Genomic DNA, 12042 nt, shown 5'->3' on the forward strand with positions numbered 1-12042 from the left:
TCACTAATTTTTTCTTCTACTTGATCAGTTTTGCTAGTAAGAGACTCTGATGTAGTCTTCAGTATGTCAATTGCTTTTTTCAACTCCAGAATGTCTGCTTGTTTTTAATTATTTTAATCCCTTTGTTAACTTATCTGATAGGATTTTGAATTCCTTCTCTGTGTTACCTTGAATTTTGCTGAGCTTCCTCAAAACAGCTATTTTGAATTCTCTTTTTGAAAAGTCACATATCCCTGTCTCTCTAGGACTGGTCCTTGGTGACTTATTTAGTTAATTTCGTGAGGTTATGTTTTCTTGCATGGTCACGATGCTTGTGGATGTTCATCAGTTTCTGAAAATCAAAGAGTTAGGTATATATTGCAGTCTTCAGAGTCTGGGCTGCTTTATACCTGTTCTTGGGAAGGCTTTCCAAGTATTCAAAGGGATTTTGGTGTTGTTATCTAAGTCTTTCGTCACTGCAGCCATATTTGCATTAGGATGCACCCCAGTGCTCAGTAGCACTGTGACTCTTGCAGACTCACAGCAGACTCACAGAGGTACTGCCTTGGTGGTCTTGGGTAAGATCCAGGAGAATTCTTGGATTACCAGGCAGAGATTCTTGTTTTCTTCCTTTAATTTCCCCCAAACAAATAGAGTCTGTCTCTGTGCTGAGCCGTCTGGAGCTGAGGGAGAGGTGACACAAGCACCACTGCGGCCACAACCGCTGGGACTGCCCTGGGTCAGACCCACAGCACAGGGTCTCACCCAAGGCCTGCAGGGACCATTGCCTGGCTACCACACATGTTCACTCAAGGCCCAAGGGCTCTACAGTCAGTAGGCAGCAAATACAGCCAGGCTTGTGTCCCTCAGTGCAGCAAGTTCCACTCAGCCCCAGGTGGGTCGAGAGATGCCATCTGTGAACCAGGGCCTAGAACCAGGAAACTTAGGAATCTACCCGGTGCTCTATTCTACTGTAGCTGAGCTGACACCCAGGTTGTAAGACAAAGTCCTTTCTACTCTTCCCTCCCCTTTCCTCAAGCAGAGGACTCTCTCCCCATGGCCACCACCACCCAGGCCCATAACAAGTACTGCCTGGCTACCACAAGTTTTCATTCACAGCCCAAGGGCTCTTGAGTTAGCTTGTGATAAATGCTGCCAGGCCTAGTTTCTCCCTTCAGGGAAGTGGCTTCCCTCTGGCCCAGGCCACATCCAAAAAATCTTTAAGAGTCAAGACTTGGAATCAGGGACCCTGGGTATCTGCTTGCTCTATGCCACTATGGCTGAGCTGGTACCCAAGCTATATGACAAGGTCCTCATATTATTCCAATTCCTTTCCTCAGACAAAAGGAGTCTCTCCTTTAGCTACCACAGCTGGGAAGGTGCTGGGTCACACCTGAAGCCAGCATGGTTCTGAGTCTCACCTAAAACCCATGGCAAGTACAACCTGGCTACTACTGCTGATTTAGTCAGCAGGTGTTGAATGCTGCCAGGACTGGTATCTTCCTTTCAAGGCAGCAGGTCCCTTCTGGCCTAGGGTATATCTAGAAATGTCATCCAGGAGCTACGGGGCCTCACAACTCTGCCTGGTGCTCTACCCTACTGTGGCTGAGCTAGTGTTGAGGTTGCAAGACAAGGTCTTCTTTACTGTTCCCTCTCCCCTCCCCAAGAAGGAGTCTCTCTTGAAGCTGTGAGCTGTGCCTCCTCGGGTTGGGGAGGGGTGATGCAAGCACTCCCTTAGTCATCCCAACTGTCTCACTCGGTCATGTATAACCCAAGTCCACTGGCTCTGAGCCCAGGTCAGCACCAAGATCTGCCCAGGAATTGCCATCCTTGTAGCTTACATTGCCTTTCAAATTTTTTAGGGCCCCAGAGCTTTAGCCTGCAGTGATGGGGCTAGCTGGAACTCAGGTTGCAACTGCTGGAAGGGGTGATTCCCCCCGGCTAGGGCTGATCTAAATGCTCCCTTCAAGTGTGCCAGCTGAGTTCTGCCCCATGTTTCCACAAAAAATAGACATTCCTGTGACAAGGCAGCACTGAATTCCAAAAGAAAGTCCCACTATCACTGCACTCTCCCTTCTCCAAATACACAGATTCTCTCTCCACACCAAATAGCTGCTGCCATGGGATGAGGGAGGGGTGGCGTAGGGGATTCAAGACTGTCTTTCTTTTCCTCTTAACAGTGCATGTTTCCTTAATATGATGTTAAAATCAGTTACTGCGATTACTCATCTGATTTTTGGTTCTTATGAAGTTACTTTTTTTGTGTAGGTAGTTGTTCAATTTGATGTTTCTGTGGAAGTGACAATTGCTAAAGGCTTCTAATCAGCCATCATGCTCTACCTACCCCAAAAAGTCCATTCTTGAAGGGAGAACTTGGTGGTGCACCTTAATGTTCATCACAGTTCATCTTGAGCTATTTGAACCCACTTCTTTGTGTATGTCTGGGAAGCAGCTCCTCCATGATTCCAGTGGGCCTCTCTTTCTGGAGCTCTCTTTTATTTTCATTTTTTTCTTTTCTTTTTAAATAGAGACAGGGTCTTGCTATGTTGCCCAGGTTGGTCTCGAACTCCTGGGCTCAAGTGATCCTTCCACCTCAGCCTCTCAAAGTGCTGAGATTACAGGTGTGAGCCACTGCTCCTGGCCTCAGGGGCACTCTTAGAAGAGGAAGTTTATTGGGAAAAATAACAATCTCCATTACTGCTGTAGGTCTTAGGGCCCCAACTGACACTCATTGTTTCCCTCTTCCACTTGTAAAATGGGGGTAATAGTATCACTTATTTCACAGAGGTACTACTAAATTCCAGGAAATAATGCAAAGCACACTGGACCACTGGGAAGAGCCCAATGAAACATAGCCATTATAATTTTTAGTATTATAAAACTGGATCAGGCTGTACATCATGATTTTTTAAGACATTTATTGCTGGATATCAGATAACATCAGATCCTCCTTTTAAAATGTTTTCTATTTCTCTTTCTGGGTTCAGATATAGGAAGTTAGCCATACAGGGTTTAGATTCAAATCTCTGGAGAGGGGGCCTGGTATTTTCTTTGCATACACAGCACCTCTTATTTTTAATGTGCTTGCATTTCTTCTTGGAACTAAAGGATGTGGCAAACACAATAGGGACTACGTGAGGCAGGCTGAGTGTGTGCAGGGATATGCATCGTCATCACTCTCTCAGTACCTCACATGATGACAGGCTTTCCAGCCACCTCTACCCTAGCTCTAGTAGGTGGGGCTGGCTATAAACAGGAGCCTTATGCCTGTCAGGTGTTATATGTTGGTTGACTTTACATAATCCCTAGCTAAATATCATCTCTTGTAATGAACATAGGTATCTTGGATTTAAACTGAGCAACCATACTTTGTGAAGGATCAAACGGGTTTCTAGTGAAGGAAACGGTGAGGCCAAGAACTCCAGAGAAAAGAGCTCCTTTTCAACATCTTATGCCAAATCTTTAGGGCAGTGGTTTTCAGACTGCAGTTTGCAACCCATCAGGGGGTTGCAAAATCATTTTAGTAAGTGGTGGCCAGGCTTTTAAAAACATGAACTAGAGAAAAAAAAGAACATGAACTACAGAAATATAAAATATCTGCATATATTTAACTTAGTACGATAGTCCTTCCTTATCTGCAGTTTCGCTTTCCATGGTCAACCATGGTCCAGAAATCTTAAATGGAAAATTACAGAAATAAACAATTCATAAGTTTTAAATTGTGTACAGTTCTGATGATGAAATCTTGCACTGCCCTGCTCTGTCCTGCCTGAGAAGTGAATCCTCCCTTTTGTCAGTGGTATCCCATTGTATACACTAGTCACTCATTAGTCACTTAGCCATCTAGGTTATCAGATCGACTGTCGTGGTATCACAGTGGTTGTGTTCAAGTAATCCTTATTTTATTTAATAATGGCCCCAAAGTGCAAGAGTAGGGATGCTGGCAATTTGGATACGCCAAAGTAAAGCCGTAAAGTGCTTCGTTTAAGTGAAAAGGTAAAAGTTCTCAACTTACGGAATGAAAACAAAAATCATATGCTGAGGTTGCAAAGATCTACAGTAAAAATGAGTCTTCTAATCATGAAATTGTGAATAGTATATTGTTATCATTGTTTTATTTTATTACTAGTTATTGTTAATCTTTTACTGTGCCTGATTTATAAATTAAACTTTATCATAGGTATGTATGTATAGAAAAAGCAAAATGTATATGGGTTCAATACCATCCTCAGTCTTAGGCATCCACTGGGGCTCTTGGAATGTATTCCTCACAGGACTGGCAGTGTCACATATTGTTTCATAAAACCTTTTCATTTATGCGTGTATTTTTTCTGGACACAATAAAAACTGTGTATATCTGGTTGTGTATCTGTCTAACATGCACTGCTCTAGGGGAAAGATACTTATAGCAAGAACAATCACTTTGACACTCTTAGCTAAGAAGCTTTATTTTTCTTTCCTTACTTTTGATCAGGAATGACTTGAGGCGTTACCCTTATTTCTCTCTATTTCATTCACCTTCTATTCAGTATACTTGGGCTGATTAGGAAGGAATGCATCTTATTTCTGTACCTCCCATTCTCTTTCTTATTTCCAGGGTGTTCCCCCGGTGGACCAAGAAGGCTAACCTGCTTCATTTATCTCCTCTACCAGGCAAAGCAATCAAGAGTGAGTTAGGCTGCTGAGTTCTGGGAGGGGATTGGAGAAGGGTTTTTATCTTAGATGGTTAGAGCCAGTGAATAAATTATTGGAAATCTCATTTGGATTATCAAGTCTAAGAAGTCAGGTAGACATCTGGAGCCAATGTGCAGAGGCAAACAGTGTGAGAAACAAATGTCAGAGACAAATGTGGCTTGATCTTCCAGTGTTAAGGTGGGATGAGGGGAGGCACAAGGGAAGAACTTCTCAAGTGAGGAACACCTCCAAGAATACCTCATGATTTGAAAATGAGAACAGCTGAAAAGTTGTAAGTTATTTCCTTATCTACTGACATATATATTTTAAGTGTACCCAAAAGGAGACAATAGGAGTGTGGGCTACACAGGGTGTCCAGTTCTGAATTGTATAACTAACAATTGTGCATTTCAATGTATATACATTTTACTTTAAAATGATAATAATTGAGTAAGGGTAGGAAGCATGTGGAGGTACACCTGGGTCAAGGATGGCAGACTGTTGAGGCTAGATGATGGGTACATGGAGATTCACTGTCCTCTTTTTTTTTTTTTTTTTTTGAGACGGAGTCTTGCTTTGCTACCCAGGCTGGAATGTAGTGGCACAGTCTTGGCTCCCTGCAACCTCCGCCTCCCGAGTTCAAGTGATTCTCCTGCCTCAGCCTCGTGAGTAGCTGGGATTACAGGCATGAGCCACCATGGCCAACAAATTTTTGTATTTTTAGTAGAGACAGGGTTTCACCATGTTGGCCAGGCTGGTCTTGAACTCCTGACCTCAGATGATCCACCCACCTCAGCGTCCCAAAGTGCTGGGATTACAGGCGTGAGCCACCGTGTCCAGCCATTATTCTCTTTACTTGAGATTTGAAATTTTCCAAAGTGCAAACTTGAAAAAAAGTCTCAAAATAGCTTTAATGCTCTTCCTTGTTATTAATCCAACCATGGGCTGATAGTACCTGTTTTTCCCATAACCTCAGACCAACATGGAAGCAATAAATGGGCTGCACTGTTTCCACATTCTTGGCTCCTCTCAGCAGCCAAGTCCTGAAGTTGCAAGAACCATGATTTCCACACTGGGCAATCAGAAGGGATCCAAGAGATAGATACAGTGGCTTTGTATCTTAAGCATTTATTAAATTCTAGCATTTGTCCATTGACCCCATAAATCTCTCTAATGTCAGGGACCTTCTCAAGAGTCTGTGAAGGTAAGAGACGGGTGCTTGTTTTTTCAGTTGTGTGTTGATCGTTATGGAGACAGTAAGATTGAACCTACCTAGAGGTTGCCTACATTTGTGAATTATGAATACAAAAGGTATGGTGGTAACAGTTGGCAATTCAATATGTGTGACTTATTTGAAAAGGAAGCCACAAACCAATTTTTGAGACCCAACACAGCATGAAATGTGCAAAAGTGGTTGCCTAAGGCTCATAAATTAAAGGGTTGCTGGTGAAGAAGTGGCTTGCTTGACCACCTCTTTGCTAACTGGTCTAGACTAAGGGTGTGCTGCCAGAAGCTGATCTTGATATCTAATGATATGGGGCAGAACTGGAGCAACGATGTGAAATGGTGTCATAAAAAGTATTCTAGTCTTTGATCTTCATGTAACTACACAGTCTTCAGCAATACACCCAGCCAAGCTATACTTTCACTTCCTCGTTTGTAAAATGATCCAGTTGAATTCGAAAGGTTCCTTCTATTTCTAAAATTCTATGATTTATTTGCCGTAGTTAAAATTTCACTTGCTCATTTGGAGAATTCACTTTGGAGAATAACCAATAAGTCAAAACTATCCTCTGCTCATGTGCTACCTAATTCTTGACATGGATTAGTCTCACAAACAGAGAGTAGTGGCCACTTCCATGCAGTGATTCAGGGCATAATGAGATGGAATCCCATTTGCAAACTCCTCACTAGCTGTAGCATTTCCGGAAATTACATTACAAGAGCTTTGTTTCTTTGCATTTTGGAGGTTCCTCTTTAAGACTCCTGTGTTAAAGTGGAAATGTCCCTGGAAGATGACTCAGTCCTTAGTATTGACTGGAACTTTGTGGGAACAGTCTATTAAATAGGTCTTATGGGCCAGAGGAGAGGAAGGGGCTGAAGAAGAGTGTGGAGGCATCAATGTGACTCCAGTGCACCTCTTGGGGCCCCGTTACCCTGTGTGATGGACCAGTCATTACAGCAAAGGGAAGATGATGTGATTAAGTTTGGGGAATAGACTGGGGAGACGTGAGTCAGGTGGTGTCCACGTGCATCTTAGCACATAACTCTGAAGTCCCTGACATCTCTGTTATGAATGTTTGTGTCCCCACCCCCGTAATTCATATATTAAAGACTTAACCTCCAATGTGAAGGTACTTGAGGATGGGAAGGTAATTACTGTTAGTTGAGAGACTCAAGTTGAGACACTTGAGTGTGTGGGACACTTATGACAGGATTGGTGCCCTTTTAAGAGGAGACATGAGAGAGCAAGCTGTCTGAGTGCAAGCACCAAGAAAAGGCCATGTAAGCACACAGCAAGTGGGCAGCCATCTGCAAGCCAGGAAAAGGGCTCTCTATAGAAACTGAACTTTCCCAGACCTTGATCTTGGACTTTTCAGCCCTCAGAACTGCTGAAAATAAATTTCTGTTGTTTAAGCCACCCAGTCTATTGTATTTTGTGATGGCAGCCTGAAGTGACTAATATAATCTTCTTTTAATCATGTGGTCTCTTTCCTTTTCAGTGTTAGTTATGAGTCAATTTGCTAAATTAAACATGAAAGAAATATGCCCAAAACATCTACCAAGGGAGTATTCCTGAACAGTATTCCTCCCTGACCAAATGCCAGGCTGGTTTTTCTTTGTTGCTGTTGCTGGAGTTGACTACTTTTGGATGATCCAATCAAACCAGGTAGTTGCATATCCTGAAAGAACACTTCTTTCTTAACCTATCCCAAATGCATAAGTAGGTTTACTAACTTGATACATTTTGGGGCTAGAAAGACTCTTAACGATTTTTAAAAAAATTGTCAACATTTTCAAACATACCCCAAAGTAAAAAAGAATAGTATAAAGAAGACCGGTATAACCACCACCCCAATTCAGTGATTACCAGGATTTTGCTTGTGAATATTTTGAAGAAAAATATCAGTAAGAAATAAAGTACTATATTTACGAAATACTAAGTGTGCCCTGGGGAAAATAAAATCCTTATTTTGTGGGATATGAAAACACTGTCAAGCAACAGAAAAATGTATTCAATTCCTCTTTAGCTATCTGCATGGGTAAATTTTGCCTATGCTTTAAAAACTGAACTTTCATAAAACAGAAACATTAAATATTTAGCAATAACCTTTTTGTTTTCAGTGGGTTTTTGATGTTCTCTTCAGAGGGTCCCAGGAGACAGCTCCATGCATAGACTCTCCCTCTTCATCTCCGAGTTCTTCTTAAAAGTCTCCTGAAGGAGAAACTTAGGGGTCTTCATTTTCCCGGCTCTGCAGCATCCTCTCATAAATTCTCACCTGATTCTTTTTACTACCACAGTTAAATTCTTTAAAGTGTCATCATTTCTACACTTGATTTTTAAAATCCTACCCTTGATGCATCCTAAGAGCATGGTTTCCTTAAAATTCCATATGGACATATGCCAATGGACAAATTTATATCCCTCCTGTCTTCAAAACCATGCAATGGTTCCACTTCCCAGTAGGTAAATTTCCTCTGCTATCCGACCATAGACTAGATCCACATTGATCATTTAGTGTCACTGCTTTCTTCTTTGGTCCCTTCAACCTACCTTTCTGTGTTCTCAATGAGGGGCTTTCGAGATTGTGACATGATACTTTTATATACTACTCCTTTGCTTAGAAAGTTCTTTCCCGTGGGCTGGGTGTGGTGGCTCATGCCTGTAATCCCAGCACTTTGGGAGTCCGAGGCTGGTGGATCATGAGGTCAGGAGATCGAGACCATCCTGGCTATCACAGTGAAACCCCAGTGAAACCCCGTCTCTACTGAAAATACAAAAAAATTAGCTGGGTGTGGTGGCGGGCACCTGTAGTCCTTGTTGCTCAGGAGGCTGAGGCAGGAGAATGGCATGAACCCAGGAGGTAGAGCTTGCAGTGAGCTGTGATGGCGCCACTGCACTCCGGCCTGGGCAACAGTGCGAGACTCTGTTTCAAAAAAAAAAAAAGTTCTTCCCTGTGAGCTTTTCCAAACCTTTTCTTCCTATTTTCCTATGCGATCCTTTAAATTGTATCTCCTTTATCAAATAAGCAAGACTACCTGAAAGAGATGGTTTTCCTCCTCTTCTCAGTCATCCCCAACATGAGATAGCAATTGCTTAGTGAGTTACACAATGTATTTGCTGACCTACTGTATTCACATTTTTGCACTGAGCTTTTAGTGTTTGGGGGATGTTCTGGATGTTTTTGAGGCACATTCTGTAAAAATAGTCATTTAAATTTTAAGCTGTAAGATCTAACAGACTATATCTATTTAGATTTTTTATTTATGGATGTTGAATAAATTAGTGTTTGATATTTTTTGTAATGATTGGGATATCCTATCACATGAGAGTGGGTAAAAAGAGCAAGAATAAAAACTAGTTGATAGCCTCTTCCAGAGAGTCTTACTTTTATGATTTTAAAATACGAACATAGCCTCCTATTAACCTAATTGCTGCCATCTCCCTTATTAAAATGAAAATGTCCCTGGAAGGGATTACTACTGTTAATACAATACTTCATAGAAGCCGTTTATGAATATCCATGACGGTCAAGACCTAGAACCATAAGCAAAAGATAGCTTTCTAGTGTCACCTTGTGGCTAACCATATTAATATACATTTAAGCTGATTACTATGTAGACAGGTAGATACATATACAGGGTATAGAAAAATACCAATTTTTCGATATATATATTATGATATGTATATAAAATGATAGCACTGGAAGTAGTTTTACAACTACTTAAGTACAAATTTTATTCCATAGATTTAGATATGAAAGAACTTAGTTTCTCTGTAATTAACCTCAGTTAATTCAGGGGCCACCACTCTTCCCTAGGCTTGCTTCTAAGTTCTGGGGGACTTATGGAGTATCAAGGCATTAGTAAGTGTGGGAAAGAGTTTCTGATCCTTGGTGGTCAAACAACATAAGTCACCGTTAAGTCATTCATTGCTTATTCTCAACTGTGCGATTCCTTGAGGTCTGGCATATCTCTCTGCCAATTCAGGACACCTCTTGGGCACCAGGAACCCTCTGCTGCTCTAGACCACACTGAGCGTCACCTGCCTAGGCACACCACACTACCTTCTTTCCTGGGCTGCCTCTCTGGCCTTCCCTTGGGAAAGCAGCACAGGCCATTCTGTTCCACGATCTCCCACACCATTCAGGGTTTTTGTTTTGTTCTCCCCAAGAGCAGCAGGGCTCAGGATCCTTTTTGGCAACTTACTGGTATATTACTATGTGACTTCTTCCAGTGTCAGAGAACCGAAACCAACTAAAGTCAATATTCCCCCAAATAACATACCCCAAATGACCTGGCTGAACAAGAGAGAAAGGGATGGAGGGCTGGCAAAGTAGGGGTGATGAAGGGGCAAAGGGTGGGAGGAAATATCCCTAGCATCAATAATAAAATCATGTTGGTTATATTTTAAGACTATATTACTCTACCAGGTCAATTTTATAGATGAGAAGAGAGCAGTCTCCAGACCACTGTGCTGTGGCATGCTTGTATGCCACAGGTTGTTTACAGGAATATCAAGATGTTGATGACCCCAGTCCTTAGGCAACTGGGTACAAACTGGAACTGGTGAAGCCAGTTCTCTCAGCCCAGTCACTTCTGCCCAAGGTCAGCCTTATCATTGTACAAATATATTAGAATAAGCTAACTCTTTGTATCAGTTATCTACTGCTGTGTAACACACCCAACCTAAAACTTAGTGGCTTACAGCAATATTCATTTTATTTGTTTATGTGTTCTGTGGGTCAACAGTTTGGACTATGTTTAGCTAGGTGGTTTTGCTAATCTTGCTTTGGGTTGCTTACAGAGTTGTAGTCATCCAGCAGCTCTTCTGAGACTAGACTTTCCATTATGGCCTTTTTCACATGTCTTGCCCTTCGTGCTGGTGGATGATTCGGCCATAGTTGTCAGTGGGCTAGCCTAAGCTTCTTTGTGGAAGAAGAATTCTCAGCAGCAAAACAGCTTAAGCCTTAATGCACAAACACCTTTCAAGCCCCTGCTTATCTCATATTTGCTGATGTCCCAACGGCCAAAGCAAGTTACATAGCCAAGGAAAGAGTCCATGTGGGAAGGAAGAATACAAGGGTGTGAACACAAGAATGTGTGATTCATCAAAAGCCATACCTTTGACGAATTCAACAATTTACCATAATGTTACAAAAAAACATCTCCCCAAATCTCAGCAGTTTACCACAACTAAGAATTATTTCTTACCCATGTCATATTCCAATGTGGGTTGGTAAGGACACTCTATCACACTTGTTCAGGGAATCGGGAACCTGCTATCTATCTAGTGGTTCCACCATTGTCTAAGAACTTCCAGAAGACCAGGAAAGGCAGAGAAGGGAAGATTCAAGGAAGGTGTTACAGACCAATCCTGGACGTGGTATACATCAGTTCCAGCAACATTCCAATGGCCGGAACTCAGCCATGTGGCCCCCAGCTAACTGCAGGGGAATTGGGAAATATCATAATGCCTAGGAAGAAAAGGAGAAACATTTTTGATGAGTATTAGTATTCTTTGCCACAGTTCATACTTCTTGTCACCAAATATTCCGCCCCCTTCTTACCACACACAGAATACACATATACCCTCCCCAGACACCTGGAATTCTATCTAGTCACTGCATCCAGGATCTGTTGTTGATACACAGTCCTCTTTATTAGATCCAGATGTGTATCCTCATCGCCAGGTAACTCATGAACTATGTAAATATGTACTACATACCCGCCCCTACTCAGCTACCCTGTGTAGCGTGATAGAGCAAGGGTGGCATACTTGCATTAAAATCTCGCATTCAGAAAAGGGAAGAATGCAAGACACCTAACAGTCGCTCATTTTTTAGTATATGTATTTTTTATGATATTTTTCCAAATATTGCATGGGAAATATATACACTAAAAATTATTCGTTTATCTGAAATGAAAATTAATTAGGCATTCTGTATTTTTATTTGCTAAATCTGGCAACCCTCCTCCCACTAGAATTAAACTCCATGAAGGTAGGAACCTTGGCTCTCTGGTTCTCCAATGTATATCGAAGGCGTGGCATAGTGCCAGGTCCACAGTAGGAGCCCATACATGCTTACAGCAGGAATTAATGAAGGGACTAAACGAGGTAGCAAGTGAGTGAGTAAGATGAAGAGTGACCCTTGGTGGGCGGCGCGA

Source organism: Nomascus leucogenys, chromosome 2 (assembly GCF_006542625.1).
Source record: "Nomascus leucogenys isolate Asia chromosome 2, Asia_NLE_v1, whole genome shotgun sequence".
In the NCBI taxonomy this organism is placed as follows: domain Eukaryota; kingdom Metazoa; phylum Chordata; class Mammalia; order Primates; family Hylobatidae; genus Nomascus; species Nomascus leucogenys.